Here is a 24658-nt window from a genome sequence, read left to right as displayed (position 1 = left end):
TTTCGTTTTCTGCTGCCAGCTCTCATTCCACCAACTGATTTGCATTCATTAATAGTCCGGACATCGACGCTGTACAGTCGCAACTCTAACAGCGTCTTTTAATATGAGATAAACTACGCCAAATTCCGTATAACGCCCAATGTGATCGCCAATCAGAGAAGGGCATATTCTTATTGAAAACATAAGGGAAAAGAGTAACATTCTCCCCTTCTTATGTATCCGTTCTTAGATGTCTGCGTAGGTCGCGGGTTCGATTCCCGACGAGATTATTGGATTTTTCAATTGACCTAATTCTTCCAGCCGCACTGTGGCCCTGGGGTTAACTCAGCATATAACAGAAATGAGTACCAGGATTATTCCTGGGGGTAAAGGGCTGCCGGAGTGTAAGGCTGATAACCTCACCGCCATCCGTGAGCATTGTGTAGAAAATGTGGGAGCCTCAACGTCTTATAACCCTATGGGGCGCCACGGCCTGTTACAAGGATAGTTTTTTTTTATAGTTTCCGGAACTCTATTGTGAAACTCTTTGTGAAACCGGAAACTGACGTTATTCTATAGCTAAACTTGACGCTTGGGATTTATAGGATTATAGACTTTGTCCACAGTCTGATATTTAGGAAACTGGGTCTTGATGACTGGAATTGAGTATCTCTTTATGATGGACCCAACTCTATAGGCGCCTCCCCATCTTCCTTTGCGAGTACGGCGAAATGTCTGGTTTCCATAACTTTGGAATCTGTTACCAAATCTCTCGGGAGATGCGATTTTGAAGTCTCTACTTTAACTGGCGATTTTCATGGATTTTCTCAGTCCTTTTAAACAAATGTTGGGATAGTACCACTTATCAGTCCACGACCACTTGCTTCTACATCCTTCCCAGTTATTTACTTATCATCCTATCATATGACACTGTATAATCTCAGTTGTAAGCGTCGTTAAATAAACAGAAGATACAATATAATTTTTGTGTTTGATAACTAAGGGCTATTGTATCAGTATATTCAGATACTATTTGTCTGCAGAACTGTTTCTGTTGCTGGCTATGAATAGCAATATCGCGATTTTCAGAATCACAAAGCAGTTTCAGTTAATTTTAGGTTACCTTAACCTCTGTTTGAGTCAGCCTACCGGAATCAAGTTTTTAGATGAGACGTAAATCATTTTAAGGAGAGAAATAAATTAGATAAACACGTCATGTACGTTTATAGACGGAACAGGGTTAGAAACCCATAACCATAGCACTTCCTCTCTTACTGGTCTTGAAAGGAACCGAATTCTTGAGAGCGGACAGATGGAGCATCCACTAATATGTTTAGATTTTGTTCCTGACAGACAAATCTGTAAATACAAGTACTTTGTAGTGCGAAAGCGTACACCGAATTTCTCTCCTCTGAAACTACTATTTCGTCTGCAGTTTATAACGGTGGAGGGCTCACCGTTTGAAGTCCTAACGTTTGATTGAGAGAGTGTTTAACAAAAAGCGTATACAATCACGAGGAAAAGCATTCGGAATAGATAGCATGTTTATAAAACAATTTGTTGCTGGATTTTAAAACCCGAACTGAAAACTATTCAGCCGATTGGCGAAAGGCTATAGACTCGACCATCAATGAATCGGAAATTGATTCCTGGTAGGCGCAAAAGTTTTTCTCTTTTTCGCGGTGACCAGACAGGCGATGGTGCTCACCATTATTCCTACCAAATGGTTGCTGGAGGATTCTTCCTCGAGGTTATGGGGCTTAGGCGTTAAACTCAACACACTTATATTTTGTGACGAGGTTAAGCAAACATAGAATTGTACCGCCACTCCCCCATACGTCTTCATGGCGTGGTGGTTAATTAATTATAGATAAGAGAACCTTTTGGTATAGTTAGGTGAATTTGGACCGTCAACGCAACATGAAGAAGGACATCTTCAGGGTGGAGATAAAATGGATTCGTGATGTCTCACTCGTTCATTGTAAACGGGTATATGCTATAGGTATCGAAATTTACTTAGGTCATCATCAGGAAAATTCCATAAAACATAAACTAAGTTATTTTAATTTAGTTGCCCAAGTATGGTTCCATATTAGGCCGCGTCATAGCTCAAGCTGTTAGTCGCAGCTTCCCACCGTGGCGGCCCGGGTTCGATCCCGGGTCTGGTCAAGTGGGATTTGTGGTGGACAAAGTGGCGCTGGGGCAGGTTTTCTCCGAGTACTTCGGTTTCCCCTGACAATCTTCATTTCACCAATCGCTCCACAATCATCCTCACCTATCATGTGGGGCTGGAACAATAGGCCAGAAGTGGCCGCAGTACAAGGGACTTAGTCCCACCCCACTAGCAATAAAAAAGATTGTTCCATATTATGCAGTTTTTGTAGTTGTGGTTTTTAGCGAATACACCCGTCGGGATTACTGGATTTTTGGATTTGTCAGTCAGCTGAACATGTCCAGTGATTGATGTTAGCTCTTTCTAACCGCCCCAACATAGTAGGTGTCTCGTACCGCTCACCTGAGGACGTAAAGAAATCCAGTTTCCATAACGTTGCGTTCTTTAGTATTCTTTAGAATACTGGTAAAGTTAAAAAGGTAAAGCTGTCCCTGTAACAAGCGGTGGAGGCCCAAAGGTTTGTGTGAGGTTGATTCTCCCACATCTTCTAGACAATCGGCTCACAGATGGCGGCAAGGTTGTCAGCCTTATGTTCCGGCCGCCCTTTACCCCCAAGGAAGATTCCTGGTACTCATTGCCAGGGCCCGGATTTTGATGACCTGAAAATATTTAAAGACTGACCTATAAAATGACCGAAAAAAATCCAGAAAAATGACCTAAAAGAGAAATGAAAGAACACTTCGCTTCCATGTTATTCACATTTCAGAAAACATATGAAGAAACATTCCCTAAAATGGCCAAAAATGACAAGGAATACCCTTGAAAGTCCAAACATTTTCCAAAAAATTACCCCCAAAATGAAAAAATGACCTTAAACATAGAAATGTCAAAAAATGACAAAAAATTACCTATAAAATGTACATTTCTGTAACCAGCAGCTCATATCCGAGATTTATATATTTAAGAGCATCGCATAGGATACAAGGAAAAAAATATGACATTTCATCAAAATCCGGGCCCTACTCATTTCATTGGACAGACCGCACCGTCAGAACGCTTTAGAATCTGCAGAAGCAACTTTACCCTTGCTACTGAGGAACAGATGTGAAGCTGTGGAAATGCTAAACGCTACAAGAAGGGTTCATGGTGGGAGTCATAAATGTAGAAGCAATCTGAAGGCGAAAGACAAAGCCGGGGGCCGGCATTGCGTATTGTGAATGGAATAGCCGTGTGGGCACGGACACAATACGTTTCTTGAAAGCCAAATCCACACCTGGAGGCGTTATTATTCCTGGCTTGAGATAGAAAGGTGCCCACACTCTTAGCTGCAGCGCGTCCTGACGTCTCCGTTGTAGAGCAGGAAACTTAGTATAGCAGCAGATGTTTGATTAATTCATTTATTTGTTTATGGTTTATTTAACGACCCACTTAGTAACTCAGGCTCTACGGTGTCAAATGGTAGGATGATAATGAATAATAAATTGGAAGGGATGTGAAAGGAGGCGTTTGTTTTCTAATTTGATGTGCTATTCCGACATTTGCCTGTTAAGGCTAAGGAAAACCACACAAAGCCTCAGTCAAGATAGTCTATGTTCCTGCCAAGAATCGAACTGAGCGTCGCCCAAATGCAAGATATAAGGGTTCTGATAAAAATAATTTCTTACTATAGACTAGTATATGGTTTATCTATTTGAGAGTAGAGGGACACGCTGTGGGATAGTTGGTTGAGACACTGTACTACAAGCCGGAAGGTCGCGGGTTTGATTCCTGATGAGGTCATTAGATTTTCACTTTATCTAATGCTTCTAGCCGCACTATGGCCCTGTGTTCGACGCAGCCTCTTAACAGAAATCTGTCTGGGGATACAGGATGGCCGGCTAGCGCGTAAGGCTGACAGTCTCACCGCCATCTGTGAGCCGATTACCTAGAAAATATTGGAACCCCGAAGTCTCACGGCCGTATGGGCTCCCACAGCCTGCTACACAGATAGCGTTGCCGTTTTTTTTTACTAGAAGGGGTTTAACGTAAACATTTACAGTTGTTCCTGTGCTTAGGTAAGTACTACGCCATGAAGGCGTATGGGGGAATGAACGTATGGCTCCATCGTTCTTCACCTCGGTACCAGACGGAGGTGAAGTGGTTAGCTTCACGCACCTGCCGCTTTACCCCCCGAAGTACCATTTGGTTAGAAGGCTGGGTGCAGCCATGAGCCAGTCTGGACGTTGTGGAGAAAAGAAACTTGTCCCTGCCAGGAATCGAACCCCAGCCGTCCAGACAGCAGCCTGTCTCTATACCGATTCAGGTAGCCGTTGACAATTGTTCCGAAACTAAACGACTTGAAAGATTTTCGTTAGTGTTTAAAAATATAGCGACAACGAATGAAGGTTCCGGAAATTATGTTCCAATATCAATATGGATGCGGGCTTGTGGAGAGATGAATTGGGATTTCCTGTGCTGTATATTACGAGTGTATGACGCCAAAGAGTCGTGCGTATATAATCCTAACACATATATAAATTGACACGGTAGTGAAGATTGCAGCCTTCTGGGATGTGACTACGTGTAATCTTGTAGTTGCCCTTCCGCCCTAAAGATGGGGACAGTATGCCCCTCCTAATCATCGGCCAACGTCTCCTACACTACACATTATCCCATACATCGGAACCGCGTGTGAATCTGTCAGTCCTGAGGTTTCGTATTCCATAAAATGATGGGGATTTCTTGACTAGCTGAATTACTATCAGCTTCTGAAGAAGTGCTCTCCATGGAAGTAGTTAATGGGAGTAGGTGTATGAAATTTCAGGTTCTCACGATAGTAAAGGTTCATATTTTGTCCTTATGGTTACGCGACTATGTACAATAATAGTCTTCTGTATCGAAGTTTTGTGGCAACACACTAATATCATCTTTTACTCTGAAGATGGAGTCAACAGTTTCTTCTAAACGTTATTAACCTATATCATACTGCACGACGTCATAGCTGAGAAGACTAATCAGAAGTGAAATATTTGTCTTATCAGTATAATTGTAATGTTACCTGTCTGCAGCCGAGGTCCTGACACGCTTAAGTCGCTTCTCGTGTAACTGGAACATCAGATTTGTGTGACACATGACGCTAATTCCGCAAAGAAAATAAATTTAACTTCGATGATATATTTTTTTAAGTTTATTTATAGCGACATACAAGTGGGAATGGGTTTGATAAATTACCGATGTTCCGAAGGGCGACATTGGAAAGAGCGAGGGAGAAAGTGAGGGTTGTAGTATACCCCGGGGTTGGTAGAGCAAGGGCATCAACGTATTCGGTATAAACAGAAAGCAAAGTAAGTTAATCAGTAACTTTCATTACTGAGCGTAGCTGTTACATGCTTTCTCATTATGCAGTATCACAGTCCCCTTCATAACCTTTTGTATGTCGGGGCGCTTAGAATAAAATAGAGCCTACAGACAAAGGGAATTAGTTTAAATTAGGTCATTTGGGTTGCGACATTTTTTAGCTTTGCATGTGGATACCGAAGTTTCGGAGAAACCTCCAAACTCCAATTTATATCCTGAAATTAGAGTATGGAAATCCTCCGGAACATCGGGAACAGGAATACTTTAAAGTGGGTACCTGCCCAAGGCCTCTTGATCGTAGGAGCCTCTACTACGCAACGGTCGGTTCCATGTGATTACATTTTCCAAAATTATTTCCGGATGTCTCAGGAATATATTTGTGGACTTCTTTTAGTTTATATTATAATAGGTTTGCAGCAGATCTTTTTCGTTTGGAAGTATTAAAACGCGTAAGGTCGGAGTTGCATTCAGTGATTGAGGTCAGCTCTTTCTAACGGACCCAACTGAGGTGTCTTCTCCCCCTCCTCACCTGAGGATGGAAGCAGATCCAGATTCCGAAACGTCGTGTTTTCTAGTTTCTAGAATAACGAACGATATAAAAAGTCCATAAACCCAGTGATTCTGAGTCAGAACCGTTTAGAATCTGCTTGCTCCCCTTTGTTCAGTGACTCTGCGTTGTGGCCGTGCCATAGCTCAAGATGTTAGTCGCTGGCTTCCCACCGCGGCGGCCTGGGTTCGATCCCGGGTCTGTTCAAGTGGGATATGTGGTGGCCAAAGTGGCGCTGTGGCGGATTTTCTCCGAGTACTTCGGTTTCCCCTACCAATCTTCATTCCACCAATTGCTCTCACCCCACTAGCAACAAAAATTAAAGAATCTGCGTTGTACCATGTCTGACGGCTGTTCTTGGCATAAAGCACGAGTGTTTCGGAAACATCATATGTAATTATCGACGTTGTTAGGATATGTTTTGCCAGTAGAACATTCTTATCATATTTATTCCAATATTGTGTTGAATTTGGTGACGTGTTTCGAATGACATTAGCTTCAGCACCCGAGAGACAGCATAAAGAGAACTCACATTCACACAAGCAAGTGTCAAGGACGTCATTATTAATGAGGGCTGTCAATTGATGTCAATTTTTGACATGAATCGTTCAAGTCTGTATATGACAGTGATGCCCATCAGAGGTTAAAATAAAAAATAAACAAAACAAATGTCGTTAAAGTAATGGATCTCTAAATTGAAATCTGAGAATCCTTTTGTAATTTGAAATGTACGAAAACAACGTTGATATGTGATGTGTATGGACTTTTTTTGTACATATCCTGTCAAAGCGTACATTGGTTTTCGGCATCTGTTTTTTTTTTTTTCATGCGAGGTTTCATTAAGGGGCCAGTGCTAACAGATCTGTTTGGTGTCTGACTCTTATTACCGACAGAGGCAGTTCGACGTGTAGCGTGTCTAGCATGCTTTGTGGGAAGAATAGGTCCTTTCTCACCGGAAACCTGCTCTCCTGAGCGACATCTCGCGTGTTTTTTTCGCATTCATTTCAAACCACCGCTTAATGCGTTTACCGCCCATTTTTGTATACAGCGACATCTCTATCAGGTCCGGCACCAGTACAAACTGTGCGCCTCCTAGGTACAGGGGTACGCTCCTCATTATTATTAGTACTTCTTCTTATTCTTCTCCTCCTCCTCTTTCTTCTTCTTCTTCTTCTTCTACTACTACTACTACTACTACTACTACTACTACTACTACTACTACTACTACTACTACTATTATTATTATTATTATGTTATTATGTCTGCGAAACGTCGGCTGAACTTCAGCGGACAACAAGGCGCTGTATCCCAGGATATACCATAACCACCACCGCGTGAGAACGTCAAACCCTACCTAAGAGTTTCCTGTACATGTATCATTTTCTTTATTGCTAGTGGGGTGGGACTAAGTCCCTTGTACTGCGGCCACTTCTGGTCTATTGTACCAGCTCCAGATGGTAGGTGAGGGTGATTGTGGAGCAATTGGTGGAGTGAAGATTGGCAAGGGAAACCGAAGTACTCGGAGAAAACCGCCCCAGTGCCACTTTGTCCACCACAAATCCCGCTCGAGCAGACCCGGGATCGAACCCTGGCCGCCGCGGTGGGAAGCCAGCGACTAACCGCTTGAGCTATGGCGCAGCCTGTACATGTATCATATTCTTATCTCAGTTTTCTCTGAACTGAACTTCGGAAGCAGACCCAGTTTCCGTCCTCAGGCGGAAAGATGGGAGGCAGCTAATCTGTTCACTTCCCTTAAAAAGAGCTAACCTCAGTCTCTGGACCTCAATGTTAGCTCTTTCTAACTGATCCAACAGATCAGGTGCCTCCCACATTTTATTTCTTTTACCTCAGGATGTAAAATGACCCAGTTTCCGAAAAGTCGTGTTCTGTAGAGTACCGGCCGAAGGACAAAGAAAAATCCCGAATGGTTTACACCATTCTCAGAACCTTTCCCCCCCCCCCCTTGGCACTACAGCCCCAGTGGGCCTAGGCCTACCTCCATGAACTTCTCCGTTCACTTCGGTTTTTCTAGATCTTACACATTCGGTAGGACTCCTTGGGCGGGTTATCAGCTCGTCGCAAGGCCTCTACCTGTACACAAACACAGAAAAACACAAACAAACTAAATATCCATGCCCTGAGTGGGATTCGAACCCACGATCCCGGTTTCCAAGCGAGCGAAGACGGTACATGCCTTAGACCACTCGGCTACCGTGACCGGCTCTCAGAACCCTTTAGAATATATTAATTGTTCAATTCTATTCAAGATCATCTCTCTTGATTGGATTTCATATTATCGTTGTCCTCCCACGAACGCCAGAGTGCCTTGTGCTGCGTCACGAACAGTTCCTCTCAAGATTTCACAATTCACAGTTCACGGAAATCGTTTGAACATGAGTCACGATTGCGTAAGCTTTACACATATCATCTGACAAATAGAATTGCGACGAATGTGTGACGGATCAGCCTTATAGTCCAGTTTAGAACATAATGACATAACAGCGCAGCGACATACGTCGCCTGGAAGATATTGTGAAGGTTTAGAGTACATAGATAATGAAGTTATCCCTCTAATAGGCCGTGGAGGCCCATAGGGTTGTAAAACGTCGAGGATCCTACATTTTCTAGATAGTCGGCTCACAGATGGCGGTGTGGTTGTCAGCTTTACGCTCCAGTCGTCATTTACCATCAGGAACTAATTTCTCTTAGAGGGTGAATCCACCCCAGGGTCATTGTGCGGCTGGAAAGATTAGGTGAAAAGGTAAATTTTTCCCTGTGCTTAAGTAATTGAACATTAGACCATGAAGGCGTATGTGAGAGTAGATGTATAGATCCATATTTTCTTACCTCGGCACTAGCTGAGTGGTCAGCTTCACGCCCCGGTCGCTATACCACCGGAGAAAGAACCCACGGTATCCATTTGACAGGAAGTTGGGTGGACCCAAGAGCTGTTCTTGACTACATGGAGAAGTGAAAATTCTTGACCCCACTGGGACTCGAACTGCGACCTCTCTGTCTTCCAGCCAGTACCGACTGCGCTATCCCGAACTGAAAAATCTGATTATTTCAATCAACTACGCTACCGCGTGCCCCCGTTTAAATTCCTTATACTTGTATTTTATTAGATAAACAGGCAATTGTCCCATTTTGAACATAAACTTAATATCTCAGATTTGTTTTATATAAATATGACCTTTCTCCTTCGTGATGAAATACCGATGTGAAACAGGAGGAAGAGAGAAACATAGCTGAACGCCATCCTGCACTGTACCTGTATGTTTGGAAGTTTCAGCGGGGTGGATGTATTCCACCTCCAATATTAGCCCTTTCGCTGTATGGGGTAGTGTTATTTGGATGAGCGAAAGGGGATGGATCCGTTTGGAGCGTCGAGTTACCGTAATTTTGAGGTCGCTAATTACGTTACGTCGTGAGCGGCGGATTCTCGTAATTTTGAGGTCGCTAATTGCGTTACGTCGTGACCCCCCCCCGTCTCTTCATCCCTACGCTTCCCGCTATTTAAATAGAGCGACCTCGTCCTGCACGGTACCTACCGGGGTTCAGCTCGTGACGAGATAAAATTTGACCGCTAATGCAGACAGTCAAGGTGACAACAAGTGAAATAAATTGATCACGTAAACGGACGGCAAGTGCGTACGGACTGAACTAATAGCGTTGGTAGCTAAGTCAACAACGGCAAGTTCGTTTAGGAGTTACATGCCAAAAGATAACACCGAAATTATGCGACTGCGCATTCCCATTAAAATCCCAAGTTTATGTAGGCCTTAATAATATTAGAAATTTAGTTCGTAGCTCACAGAAAACGCAACTGACTAAGTGGAACTGAGCCCTTCTTGGGAAATCTTCTCCATTCGCTGAGCTGCTCAAGAATTTCCCATTTTATGGAACCTGAAAGTTATTACCATGTTTACAAAGAGCACGTCCAAGATCCCTGTCTTAAGCCAGATTAATCCAGCCCATACTTTCTCATGATATTTCTCTAAGCTCCATATTAGTAGTATCCTCCAACCTATTTTTAGATCATCCTAGTGGTCTCTTTCTTTCCGGCTTTCCCACCAAAATCCTATATGCATTTAATTTCTCCTCATGCGTGCTACATGCCTTGCCCATGCCATTTTTATTGACTTGAAAGTTCTCATTATATGTTACAAAGAGTAAGAGTTTTGTAGGTCCTCAGTGTGTAATTTTTCTCCAGCCCCAGACGGATAGATAGACGGACAGATAAATAGATAGGTATGTAGATAAGCTTGCAACACGACCCTGACCACTGATAATTCTGTTACGTCTAAACGTGATAATTTTAACGAATTCAACTTTGAGTTTATGAATTTGAGAGTTCACATACATTTTACAAATCTGATATGTTATGAATTATAACCTGGACACCATGGTCTGCTTCGTGCTCTCGGGGAACCGAAACAGGATACAGATGAAGTCACTCTTTTTAAGACTGAATCGCCAGTGAACAAATTAAAATATCCTAAAGAAATGCAAATAGTCCCGCTGCCTATGTCCGGCTGACGAACAGCCCGATGTGCTTGTTTGTGAGACGTGCGTCAAGCGCCAGCTGACAGGAAGGCATGCGTGTTCGTGTGGCCAACATTCGTAACTTAATTAGTCTTGGTTGTCTCTTTTACCAAAATGATATACAGAGTTCATTTTGATGGGTTTCGGAAAATTATTAAGCAAATTAAATCTTATTACATCATGTTATAATAATGACGCGGTTGACAAATTCTGGCCCATTGGACACCAGATCTCTCTATTGTAACCCAGTTTCAGCGGGAAAGCTTCTATGTGTCTGACCATGGTGTGGTTGGACTACTAATACCGCCTCTCACATACATACGGGCCTTTAGTGTGTGCATTTGTTACCAAATGTCTGTACACAAACTCTGTTAACTTTATTAGCTTCTGAATTTCTGGCAGTTATGAGGTAGAATATAGCCGATCATTGTGGCCTCGCTATCTGAGGCTGTGAACTGTGTTCGCTCGCTCGCACGCTGGGATAGTGGTTTCGAATCCCAATTATGAATGAATATCTGTGTGCGTTTATTCTGTGTTTGTGTTATCTGTGTAGGTAGCGGCCTTGCGACGGGCTGATCCCCCGTCCAGGGAGTCCTACCGACTGTGTATAGGATTAAGAATCTGAAAAACCGGCCAAGGTCCAACACAAGGGCTGCAGAGCCATAGATGTATGAAGTAAAAAGGTAAAAGGAAAGATAAAGTTGTGCACTATGAAGACGTATGGAGGATTGGAGGTGTAGCTCAACCATTCTAGACTTGGGCAATAGATGCAGGTGAGTGATCAGTTTCACGGTTCACTACCGTCAACCGATTTCTCCTTGCAATTAGGACGGAGTGTATTTTCTGTGAGATGTGAACTGAATTTTGAAAAATTATTTATATGAACTTCGGAATTTACGCCGCGGAAAAGAGCCACCGGTACCCGTTGAATAGTAGGCTGGGTGAGCCCCAGAGCCTGCCTGGACGCAGTGGAGAATAGAAAATCTCTTGCCCCGAATCGAACCTCAGCCGTTCAGCCCACAGTCCATCGCTATACTGACTGAGCTACGAGGTTATTATACGAAAATATTTTGTAGACACTGAGAGAAAACCCTGACAGACGCGGCCCATGATGAAACTGGGTTTATAAATAATAGCCATGAGCAACTTTATTTTACATTTGCGCGATAATGGGATCGGATCCAAACTCTGCTATATGTAACTTCCTGGCTTTGTTGGTTGCACCCATTTCTACCCTCATGATAATAATAAAAATATTATTAATGATTGTTCATTACGCTACGAGCCAATGAGGGCGACATCCAATAAATCAAATCACACCCTTATATTAATGATAAAACACATCAGACATTGAACGTATGCCGGTTTGGAGAACATGACTTTCTGCATGACTGATGACTTTTATCCCATCCGTCATTAATATTTATGACGTTAAATGTACATTTTAGAAAATAATAGCTACCAATAGCATTTCGGTTTTATTTGAAAACATGTTTTCAGATGGAGCGATTCGTACGGAAACAGGGTCTGGTTATTATCTACATATTTATGCAGTAAAAGTGTTCAAAATATGGGAAATTGATGAAGATTGGCAAATTGAGAATTTGCAATATAGTGACAGTCTTCGGCTGGTCTCCTTACACCATTTACCGATGTCGACACAGTCCACAGTTGCATGGATAACTCATGTTTTGTTATCAGATTGACTTCAATATGGTTACATGACAGAATACCATTTCAATTTTCAGAATTATTAAGGGTTTGGTTTTGCTGTTCGAGAAGTGAGTGAAGATCTAGTATTCGTAACTGGGCATCAGCGTCAGTTCAGTGCCTGGAAATTTGTCATCCATGTCAGTCAGTCAGTCAGTCAGTCAGTCAGTCAGTCAGTCAATGTATTCTTTATGCCCACTGCCAATTTATTTTACACAATCTTCCAAAACTCAGCCTGAATTCACGCATTGAGGTGCCCCCCCCCCTTCTGCATTATTACACGTGTGTTGTAACAACATAGTGTTAACAGAAAGCTGAAAATAATCATCTGCACCACCGTGGCCAAAAGTCAGTTAACTGGTGAGTAAACTGTACACTAAGTTAACGTCAGAAATTATTTTTTTTGCACACTGAATTGACAAAAAGAAAGTTCGAAATGAGGTCCTTCATTTTCAGTGCACAACGCTGTGATACCATGCTATAAATTGACTGAACATTCCCGTGAATACATGAGAAAGCTGTAGGTTAACTGACTTCTGGGCTATTCTGTATTATGATATTTAGGGATGTATTTTGGAACGGGTGATATTATACTGTAGCGTGTAGAGCCGTTTCTAGGTAACTGCTTGGTACACACGTTCCTGATTCAACGGATACACATGCAACAATAGAGGTACTGTTGGAAACGGTGTTTTATACTCGGTCCGTGCAAAGGGGTCATAAGGAGGACAAGTGAAGCAAGAATAGTGCAGTTGGAAGGGAGCAGCCGTACAGAGAGAACTTGAGACCGGAAGCAGAGGAATAACCATTGTTAGAAGCCGTTACTAGACGACTGTTAACGGAGAGCATAACAGACTGAGAAAACTAGTCTGTATGCTGTAATGAGCTGTAAGGAGTGGAAATGGTGATAGTGTTATTGTAGCTACGAATTGTAAGTTGTCAATACCCCGTCTATAGTCACTCCCTCACGTGACAATACTTTAAAATCAAAGACACACAAAGACTTCTATCAGCGTCTTAGAAACAAAGAAGAACACGAACTTCGACATAGCCTTCCTAACCTCATTTTCTCCCTGTCACGTGTGTGAAGTTGCAAGTGAACCGAATATTCCAGATCGATTTAACGATCTGGATCCAGAATTGAAATTACATTAGGAACTGTGAACTGAAAGTTGAATGGCTGTACAAAGTTTAAATAAAAGATTCTTGGGTTGAACTGAAGCTATTACCCCGAACACGTCGCGGAAAGAGAGGGATTTAAACACGGCTGAATGCGTCTTTTCTCGTACCTTGTTCCCCTTCTAGAAGAAGATTTTTGTCGGGAAAGAAAATAACTGTGTAAAATTCTTTATATGAAAACGGAAAGAGAGCAGAGAGTGGTTCAAGAAATAAAGAGAAAGGTGCCATCACAAAACAGAAATATTACAAGGCTCCAAGGCTGAAAGGTTCGCGTACCCTATAGAAATTACTCCGATCACCCCCGTGTTCAATGGCATGAAATGGAAAGCGCCCTCAACGAGGCAGTCGGTAGTCTGTTCAGAGACTCGTCTCGCCTCTACATTCACCTTGCCTTAGCATCGATTTAAATCGTGGATTACACTAGAACTCCCTTTTATTCCATTTCGCTGATAACGACGTTTTGCTTATATATATATATATATATATATATATATATATATATATATATACTCCTCCACTTCCATTCAGAAGTCCCCTCTTCTTGACGGCCATAGCTGTGAACTTCTCACTTGTTATTTTCACACTGCTAAGGGAATTTCAGACACATCCACCGATTCAACAGTGGTATTAGCAATCCTGTGTGACTTAGTCATGCAAACCTTTTTGCAGCCAGCATAAAACAACCGCGGGACGTTTAGAAATACAGTATGCGCCAAAAAATAAGTACTGAAATGAAAAGACGTCCTGTTGATACCACTGTCTATTCATGTGAAGGCCCCTTGCGCGACAGAACGTTCTCAAATCCTGAAGAAATGGTCCCATCACCATGTCCCTGTAGCGTTCTTGGGTGACGGTAAGAGCATTGCCTCTCTCAGCCTCGATGAAATAGGGGCTTAATATACAGTGTGCTGAGACGGCACACCATATCGTCACACGTGTACTATATAGCGGTTTCTGGACGATAACATCTGGCCGCTCAAAACCAAGGAAGCAAGTTGTCTGGTGACCACTTCCGTATGAGCGGAAATAATACTCAAATATGAATACTTTTTCCTCCGTCGAGAGTCCCATTTCCAACAACAACTGCACAACACAACTTCCCTTTTCACTACTGGGAACACGTGCGGCTGGAGCTATGCCCCGTCAACAAACGCACATGCGCGTTCGAGTCGCGCGAGTTTCGGTACTGCATTTTTGCCGCATACTGTAATTACACCCCTTTCCACAGTTATTATATTTCCTTTAATTAACTGCACTTCAACGAGTTATTTGTTTTTGCTGGCGTGAACTCAGGCCGAAGATTTCGGATGCAAGCCCCTTGAAGTCGGGCTGACACAAAATGCATAAGTTCGCTTCACTGCAGTGCTGTCTGGAAAAGTCAGTCCGAAAAGACTTGTACCTGCGAAAAAAATGTATAAATTTCTGTTCCGTCTTGTGATCAGACAGTTTCTATCTTTACAAATGATAATAAACGCAGTGCTTTCGTTGATTCCGTTGCTAGGTTTTCCGTCAAAAACGTAATTTTGTTTCTAATGTTAGTGTTACGCCTTATTTAGGTTACTGTTTTCTGAAGGAAACCGTTAATCGTTATTGAAAACTTGTGACGGAAAATTAAATTATTGACTGATTTTTTTTTTTATTTTCCTCAGAATATAATGTAATATGGGGGAAGGGGTACTTCAGCGTCCAAGTAAAACACATTCGAGTCACCGAAAGTGCCTCAAAATAAACAAAAATTTATATTCACGAAACCGTTAACAATGTACCAGACTGCACTGCGTCACACCTCGGAACACAACAATCTCTAGTCTGAACCATGAGAACATCAGATCTCATAATATGTTTTTGTAAAATTAAAATAAGTTGTGATGAAGTTATGAAGGGTTGATGTGAAGAATAAAAGGCATCATGTAACAGGAAAGATAATAGACTCTAAGTATTGTCACGTGTGTTAGTGACTATAGTCGGGAGTTGGATTGATAATTGAACTTACTGAGCACTTACAGAAAGTAACTACAAATTAACTATAGCGATATCGCTAATTTACACACTCTGCAGTTCACTACAGCATGCACTAACACGCGGTAGCGTAGTTGATCGAGGTACTATGCTACAAACAGGAATGTCGCGGGTTCAAGTCCCGATGAGGTCATTGGATTCCTTTCAATTGACCTAATCCTTCCATCCGCACTATGGCTCTGGAGTCGATTCAGCCTCTAACAGAAATGAATACCAGGAATTAATAAAATATTTTTCCTGGGGAATAAAGCGCGGCCGGCGCGTAAGGCTGACAACCTTACCACCATATTTGAGCCGATTGTCCAGATAATGTGGAACCCTCAACGTCTCACAACCCTAGGGCCTTCACGGCCTGTTACAGGGATAGCTTTACTTTTAGTCATTAAGTCTTCTCAGGCTGCGGCATCTTCACCGATTGTCGTCTAGTAACGGCTTCCAACGCCGTAGCTTCCTCAGCTTCTATGTTCACACCCTTACTGGCCGCCGACTGTCTCAGAACTCACTCATTGCTCCAATTCCAACTCCTACTCTTCTCACTCCCTCGTAATCACAGCTGCTCCTTGCTATATAGCCTCGGCACGGACCGCAAACATAACACCTCCCCCAGCAGTTCTGCTGTTGCATCGCGTGGCTATCGCTCGGGCCGCGTGGAAAAGACCATTACCTAGCAACGACTGTTGTTTACAGAGTCATTGCTTACCAAGGGTTCTGCATGCTACAGTATATTTGAACGTCAATTGTAGTAATTGGTGTTACACCGAATGTAATCCCACATTAAATGCTGCGTATTTATTAGTTATTTAGCCAGTTAACAATACTGTATCACTTTCTGAGGTCGAGTAAGTTTTGGTAGAATAATTGTAAATGATTAATCGGCGGAGAAAGTTGTGAGGACGTGTGACCGTTGTGTCAGCACGTTCCGGAATTTGCTTAGAAGAACATCATTGAAGCTCAAGTAACGGTAGCTATTTCTCGGCTGGGTTTCGAGCCGGTTATCTCACAAATGCGAGCTTGTCACTTTATGCATTGCCAAAAGTGTCAGTAAATGGCGTAACCGAACATACACTGTATCAGATTTTGTTGAGGGTTCGCTGATGTAAAACTGCAAAAAGGAAGGAGACTTTTGACACGCTTGTCGCTCATAAATTCCTCTGTGCGTTGTGAGACTTCCGCTGTCTTCTCGCCATCTCTGCGTCCCGCGTGGGCTCATGTTCTGTTCTCTCTCTCTCTCTCTGTCGCTTGCTGCTCAGCAGATGAGATTTTAATCAAGTCGCCAAGAAGTCAGTTGCTGCGAGTCCTTTACTGCTGTAGCACTGCATCCTTGGATGTTTCTCCTAATCCTGAGGGACGGGTGTATCTTAAGTGTCTGATAATGTCTTCTTGGTACATATTTGACACCTTTAGAACACTACTTCCTGTCTATAAATATTGAAATTTTAGTGACATTTTTACTTTGCCACTTTCCGCTTTTTGGAAATTTCATCTTTCTTTCCAGTCTTCTCTCTTCTCCTTAATTCTGCCCTGTTTCTGTCAAATTTGGTCAGCGGTAGCGTAGTTGATGGAGGCGCTACGCTACAAGCTGGAAGGTCGCCGGTTAGATTCCTGATAAGGTCATTGGATTTTTCAGTTGACCTAATCCTTCCACCTCACTATGGCTTTGGAGTCGACTCAGCTTCTAAGAGAAACTAGTACCAGGAATCTTCCTAGGGGTAAAGGGCGGCCGGCGCGTAAGGCTGAAAACCTCACCGCCATCTGTGAGCCGACTGTCTATAAAACGTTTCACAACTCTATGGGCCTCTATGGCCTGTTACAGGGATAGCTTTGCCTTTTTTTGTCACAAATCTTATGTACATTAAATATTATAATTATTTTTTTAAATCAAGGAATTTGTAGATATTTTTTACCGAATTAACGTGCTGGGTCTCTATTACAAGCGTCCTACACTTCTCCAAGCACTACGGCGATTAGGTCAAAGGCGATGATATCAATGTGGCGTTTCATATTACTGGGCTAGCTGAAAATTACACAAAGAATGTTAATCTTAAGTGTCAAGGCAGGGTACCATTTTGGAGCTCTGTAGTGGAACCACGACTTAACGACTTAACGATACTCGCCCCCCCCCCCGCATGTAGTATAGCAGCCACCAACTCAGACAATAGAAAGAAGCGCTCTTCATTTGATTTCTAATGTTATAAGGGTGCAAATACAGGCAGGAACACATAGCTCTGCCAGCGGCTAACAGTGTGGAGCTGTGCTTTATTATTTATCCTGAATATGGCGGCAGTACATTCCTTCGAAACGTCGGCGAACAACCGTACTACAAGGCTTCACATCCAAGAATATTGCACGGTTCGTATACATCGCTGTGAGAACCTCAGATTCATTAGGTTGGTCCGTTCGCTCACTGAATGAGTGTGCTATAGATATTAAGAACGAAAGGGAGGATTAACAGTGGTGCCCTTTCACAGTGGCGGTTCTCGTTGAACGTGATCATCAGCTTAGTCTCGTGTAACAAGCGTCATAGTAATGTGCATATGGCTACTGCGGAGGGCGGTTGTAACACTCGAGAGACGGGAGCGAGAAAGTAGGGGCAGAAAAGTACAACAGCAAACCGTGTTTTCAACAGGGAACGCTGTAATGCAAGTGGTAATGAAAAGCCAGGAATGCCATCTGTCTTGAATTCATATAGGCCGTCATAACTCATGTACAGCTTAACCGCAGGCCTAATTATTGTGCTGATGTGGACCGACTATAGGAAACGAGCAGGATTGGAGGCATATGAATAGAACTGCCTTCTGGGATAAAATGTCATGTAGTCCATTGAAAGTTAACCGACGTTACGGGGGCACAAATCGCATCCATCTTCAAAGTCGAAGGGTAAGTAAGTCGAGCAATGGGAAACCGACGCACTTGAAAGTAAAATTTACACCTCACCACATCAGATTCTGATCAAATATAGTATACTCGTACACATTCGTCTCATAGCCATACACCCTTGCGTAATTTTTTTAATTTTTTTTTCCTTGGGACTACAGCCCCAGTGGGCCTAGGCCTACCTCCGTGAACTTCTCCGTTTACTTCAGTTTTTCTAGATCTTAGACATTCGGTAGGACTCCTCGGGCGGGTGATCAGCTCGTCGCAAGGCCTCTACCTGTACACAAACACAGTAAAACGCACGCACACAAACTAAACATCCATGCCCTGAGTGGGATTCGAACCCACGATCCCGGTTTCCAAGAGAGCGAAGACAGTATATGCCTTAGACCGCTCAGCTACCGTGACCGGCAATTTTTTAAATATCAATTTTTTTTTTAAATAAAGGTGTTAGAATAACGCCCACCGAGGTAAAAAGACACGTCTATGAGGCGGTTCTAAGTCAGTGTACTAAATGTACTTAAACTGACTGGATTTTAAATGTTCCTCCATTCATGGGATAGAAGGAGAATGAATTTTCATGCCACTTGACACAGGAAGGGACCATGTGATGGTGTTTGCCGTAGAATCAAACGTCTGGAAGCGATTGAAAGTTTACAGAACCGCAGGATGGTAGGATCTTTATTGATGGCCAGACGAATATTTCAACACTCAAACAGTTCAAGAATATATCCTTATGCACAGTCAGTGGTTATGTTACTGTAGTTCATGGCGATCATTGGTGCCTGGGATATGAATGGAAAAACTTGAAGGAACTGGAGAAAGCAAAGTCTGATTCTTACATCAAGCAGCAGTCTTCACATACATTACTCAACTACATGAACCTACCTTTCAGTGACCCACACCCTACGCAGTAGCGTAGTTTGTTCAGGCACTATGCTACAAGCCAGAGGGTCGCGGGTTCGGTTCTCGATGAAGTCATTTCATTTTTCTATTGACCTAATCCTTCCAGCTGCACCATGGCTCTGGGTGTCGACTCATCCTGTAACAAATGAGTATCAGGAATGGACGGCTGGTAGGAGCGTAAGGCTGACAATCTCATCGCCATCTGTGAGCCGATTTTCTAGAAAATGTAGGAGCCTCGACGTCTCACAACCCTGTGAACCACGGCCTGCTGCTACTACTACTACTACTACTACTACTACTACTACTACTACTACTACTACTACTACTACTACTACTACTACTACCACCACCGCTGCCGCCGTCGCCGCCGCCGCTGTCGCTGCTGCCTGCTGCTTCGACTTTGATCATTTTTTTTATCACACCAGTAGCAGTGAAAACAGAAGCCGTAATGTTGAGCGTAGTAAACCAGAACACCGCAAAGGAAGAAAGCGATGCTGACGGTGATGGAACCGATCGCTTAGCACGAAGCTGATAGTTGCTTTCTGCATTTGTAGCTTTTACGGTTTATGGTTTATATGCGAAAACTGTGCATTAGTGGTATCACGTGTGTTAGTGACTCCAGACGAGGGTTGGATTGGTGAATCAATTTGTTGGATATTCAACAGTCGTAAATATAATTAATTATAACACTTTCAAGATTATTTATGTGTTATAATTACAGTAAAGTCTTCTGTATCTGCTTACACTAGTCGTTCCTACGTAACAGATCTAAACAATGGTCATTCCTCTGCAAGGTTTTCCCTATCCGTTTCCTGGCCACGAGTTTTAACAAAGGAACTATAACTATCACGCTCCAGATATTACTGCACTACAGCACACATAAAGTGTTCAAGTCACATGTTAAGTCCTAACTGGCCGACTTCTATTGTAATTCTTCTTCATTTCACTAACTTCCCGTGGCTATGTCTTATCGGCAATTCACTCGTAATTGACCCAAATTAACTTGTTTCTGAATTCACTTCTCCTATAAGCACTCTGCACAGACCCCACGGAAAACACACTATGTATTATTGATGACGTCACCACGTTGCATAGCACGGTCCGATATGCGGAAATGTGTCTATCGAGGCTTTGTTCCATTGTTGCTTGCTTGTATTACTTAGCAACGGCTGTTTCTGTGGCTCAGCAGTTTTTTTTTTCATTGGCACTACAGCCCTAATTTGTGCCTAGGCCTACCTCCATGAAACTCTCCGTTTCACTTCGGTTTACTAGATCTTACACATTCGGTAGGACTCCTTGGGCGAGTGATCAGCTCGTCGCAAGGCCTCTACCTGTAGACAAACACAGAAAAACGCACACAAACATCCATGCCCTGAGTTGGATTCGAACCCACGATCCCGGCTTCCGAGCGATCGAAGACAGTGCATGCCTTAGACCGCTCGGCTACCGTGACCGGCCTCAACAGTTCTTGCATGGGGCAGATACGTCACAATATTTTATATCTTTTTTTATACAGATACTGGTCGAAATAAATATCAGTATATACTCGTATGGGGGGGTAACAGAAATTAATGAACTTCATACCGGAATTAACTGAAATAAGTTTAGATGTCACAGTATTTTCAGGAACATTTACTGTGTTAAATTTTATGCGCTCTTAAAATATTGCTGTTAACGGCGAACTGAGTAAGCTGACTCAAACGGTGACGCTTCTGACTTGTATTCTGGAGTTGTCCGTTCGAATCTCGGTCTGTACTCCGACCAACATGATAAATGTCTCTCGTGTTCTTCCATAGTTCTTCAAGATAAAATTTCTTAAATTAGGTCCCGGCCGCTTCCTTCCACTTTTATTCGTTTTCTTATCCTGATCTGTAGCAGCTGATTGTATAGAGAGGCTACAGTACAGTAAACCCTTAATAATACGGTTGCAGTTAATCCGAATATCGTATAATCCGGATCGAAATACGGAAGATGAAAAATACTGTTCACAGTTCAGTACGTACTTTGAAAGACCCACGGCATTTAGGAAGGCAGATGAGTCACTTGTCTGTTCACACAGAACATGACAGTTTCTTCAAGCCTGCATTATTACATTCTAAAACAAATAGAACTTCTGAGACTTCTATCGATGAATAAATGTATTGTCTTTTTTCAGTTTTTAAATAAAGACTGTACAGGGATATTTTTATTTGTTTTCATTAGCACTACTTATATTGTTAAATTTTCTATTTATTTGTGTTGTAAGTTTTTTTGTCTTTTAGCGCTACCTTTTGCTTCACTAATCCGGATTATCTCTTAATCCGGACGGCCTCTCCCCCAGTTACACCGCATTAGCGAGGGTTTACCGTATAAACTAATCGCCGCATTTACTCACTACAAGGACCAAAAGGAATTCGTGTGTATTAATAGAACTGATTTAAAGAAACTACACGTTACAGAATAAAACATCTTCAACAAATGTGTTGTGTTTATCAGAGCGGCGACTGTGCAGAATACTTGGATATGACGTCATGTAGTCTCGTAGAATTTCAGCGGCGTTTCGGAGGAGCAAACTGAATCCATGTTCAGCGTCGAGAAATACATGTGAATCAAGCAACCAACAAGATTAAAGGGTACATTCCTCAGAAACGTCTGGAAACTTACCAGACCACACGGCATCACGTCCCAGATGGTAGTACTCTTCATAGAATGTGTTAGAAACACGCAGAACGAATTCATTTGCAACACCATGAGGAGAAATCGCTGTTCAGACCTGAGGATTAGTGAAACAAACTTCAAAATAGATGCAGTCGGCGTAGGCGTATATGTGACGTGTAATGAAATTTTTATGTGAAGTATACTCGTAATGCGTGGAACTTCATTTTGCGGGAAGTGAAACTGCTTCTCTGAACATCCTGACAAGGGGGGAGGGGCTTGGTTATAACACCAGAGATAAACACACCGCGCATTGGAAAGTCTAGATTTACGTTCAGAAGTCGAACATTATTAAAAAAAAATATCACTTTTAATATCCGCTCTCCACGTTAAGACCAGCGGAAGCGAATGAAATAGAATATGGGGCATATATCATCAAAATGCTCTATGGCCGTCTTTATTTTTTCGATGCCTCGAAAATGACATGTCGTAGAAACGAACTTATACTTTACTTACACTGTAAAAAGGCCGCCCCATAGCTCAAGCTGTTAGTCGCTGGCTTCTTACCGAGGCGGCCCGGGTTCGATCCCGAGTCTGGTCAAATGGGGTTTGTGGTGGACAAAGTGGCGCTGGGGTGGGTTTTCTCCGAGCACTTCGGTTTCCCCTGGCAATCTTCATTCCACCAAATTCTCCATCATCATAATCATCCATGGCAGGCTACAATAGGCCGATCAGTGGCCGCCATGCCGACTGTACCCAGTTGGACTCTACCCCCAATTAAGCGAATTAAAAAATAATTACTCTGTAAAAGAGGAGTCGGGATAGCTCAGTCGGTATAGCGGCGGGCTATGAGATGGGTGATCCGGGTTCGAATCCCGTCACGGGTAAGATTTTTCTCTTCTCCAAGGCGTTTAGACCGGCTCTGGGACCCACTCAACTTCCTATACGGGGGGTAAAACGGCCGGGACATGAAGCTGACCACTCACCTCCATCTGGTACCGAATTAAGGGAAGGTGGATCTATACCTTCACTGCCCCATACGTCTTCATTGCATGGCGCTTGATGAATGAAGCACAGTGATAACTTGAACTTGTTTTTTTACTCTTTAAAAGAAAAGAAAGGGAGCTCTTAAGTGTTCAGGTACAGTTCGTTGGATACGGTTTTTAACAGGGGTACGCGGTAGCGTAGTTGGTTGTGGCTCTATGCTGCAAGCCGGAAGGTCGCGGGTTCGAGTCCCGAGGAGGTGGATTTTTTGTTATTTACCTAATCCTTCCAGCCGCACTATGGCCCTGGGTTCGACTCAGCCTCTAACAGAAATGGGTACCAGGAATATTCTTGGGGGGTAAATGGTGACCAGTGCGTAAGGCTGACAACCTCATCGCCATCTATGAGCCGATTGTCTAGAAAATATGGGAGCCTCGACGGCCTGTTATAGGGATAAATTTACGTTTTTTTACATTTACGGTTTTTAGCTTGTACACACTCGCCTAGTACATCTGTTCGTACCCGACTTATTATTTTCATGATTATTAGGTTATTTCTCGATGCTGTATGAACTGCTAGGGTTGTCCGACACTGCAAGAGCAACACAGCAATTATACTGTAACCAAAAGTTTAAGGGTACACGAAGGGGATTACGTCTTTGGATCTTTTATAATTTTATTAAAATTTAGTTTTGGGTGGGGGTAACATCTGTGGAAGAATTGCGTAAATTAATTCTTTATGCTAGGCAAAATTTTTAACGTCGGAAGTTTTCAGGCTTGTTCGACATTGAGGTAACTTTGTTGCACTGTTTCGTCACCGAATTCTGCTGACAACATACGAAGGTTCGGCCTGTTCTGACGTTATCCACGGTTCTCTTGTAAATCACAGAATACAGATACAACGATAAACAGGCTGATTTCCAAATACTAAAGTCCTTGAATAGAACATTGATACCAGTCTTTTTATTCTAAATATTCTCTGGTCAAAATTTGTATTTCTTAATTGATCACAATGTCGTGAAGACGTATGGAGAAGTGTAAATATAGTTCCACGCATTCTTAACCTCAGCTCTAGATGGAAGTGAGAGATGAGCTTCATGCCTCGCTGTCGTCATCCCCAGGGAAGATACTGACACTCGTTGGGTAGGAAGATGTCTCGAGTCCGAGGGTCATTCTGGAAGACATGGCAAAAGATGAGTTACCTCTTTCCGGAGTAGAACCACGACCGTCCAGCCCGTAGCCATTAACAGACTGTTTTGCTGTATGAGGTACCAAGATTTTACTGAGAAGTGCGTGCCGTAAATGTATTGCTTCAGTAATTTGAAATATGCTCCCAAATAATATTGCACATTCAGTGGGCCGACTTTGAAGTTGTTGAAGTACGTTGGCGCGCACTCCTGTCGGTCCTGTGGTCGGCCGATAGTTCAGCAAACCAGGATCCAGGAAAATACCGAAACAATATCTTGAAATAGTCCTCTACCTCTTCTAACAAAATATATATAATTAGTTACTACTCCTCTCCCTATTACCCCTCCCTGCTCCTCCCCCTCCTACTACTACTACCACCACCGCCACTACTGTTACTGCTACTACTACTACTACTATTACTACTACTACTACTACTACTACTACTACTACTACTGTTACTACTACTACTACTACTACTACTACTACTACTACTACTAATTTTAATGTAATGCACAATATTGCATCCCATGGACAATATTTCATAATTGCCGCAACATCAAAACAAATCTGAATTCACAACTTGATAATTTATCGTCCTATTTTTAGAGCTGTGCACCCTGAACTGTTTTAAGCGTCGTTAAATAA

General features: G+C 42.7%; 1 long non-coding RNA gene across 1 annotated transcript in view; it reads left to right on the top strand.

Annotated features, from left to right (window-relative positions):
• LOC111864392 overlaps positions 1 to 24658 on the top strand; it is a 352104-nt gene that overhangs the window by 1541 nt on the left and 325905 nt on the right. The gene's annotated exons all lie outside the window — the stretch shown is intronic.

This window comes from Cryptotermes secundus, unplaced genomic scaffold (assembly GCF_002891405.2).
Source record: "Cryptotermes secundus unplaced genomic scaffold, Csec_1.0 scaffold399, whole genome shotgun sequence".
NCBI classification, from domain to species: Eukaryota; Metazoa; Arthropoda; class Insecta; order Blattodea; family Kalotermitidae; genus Cryptotermes; species Cryptotermes secundus.
The sequence above is the reverse complement of the archived record's forward strand: the minus strand, read 5'-3'. Positions and strand labels throughout refer to the sequence as shown.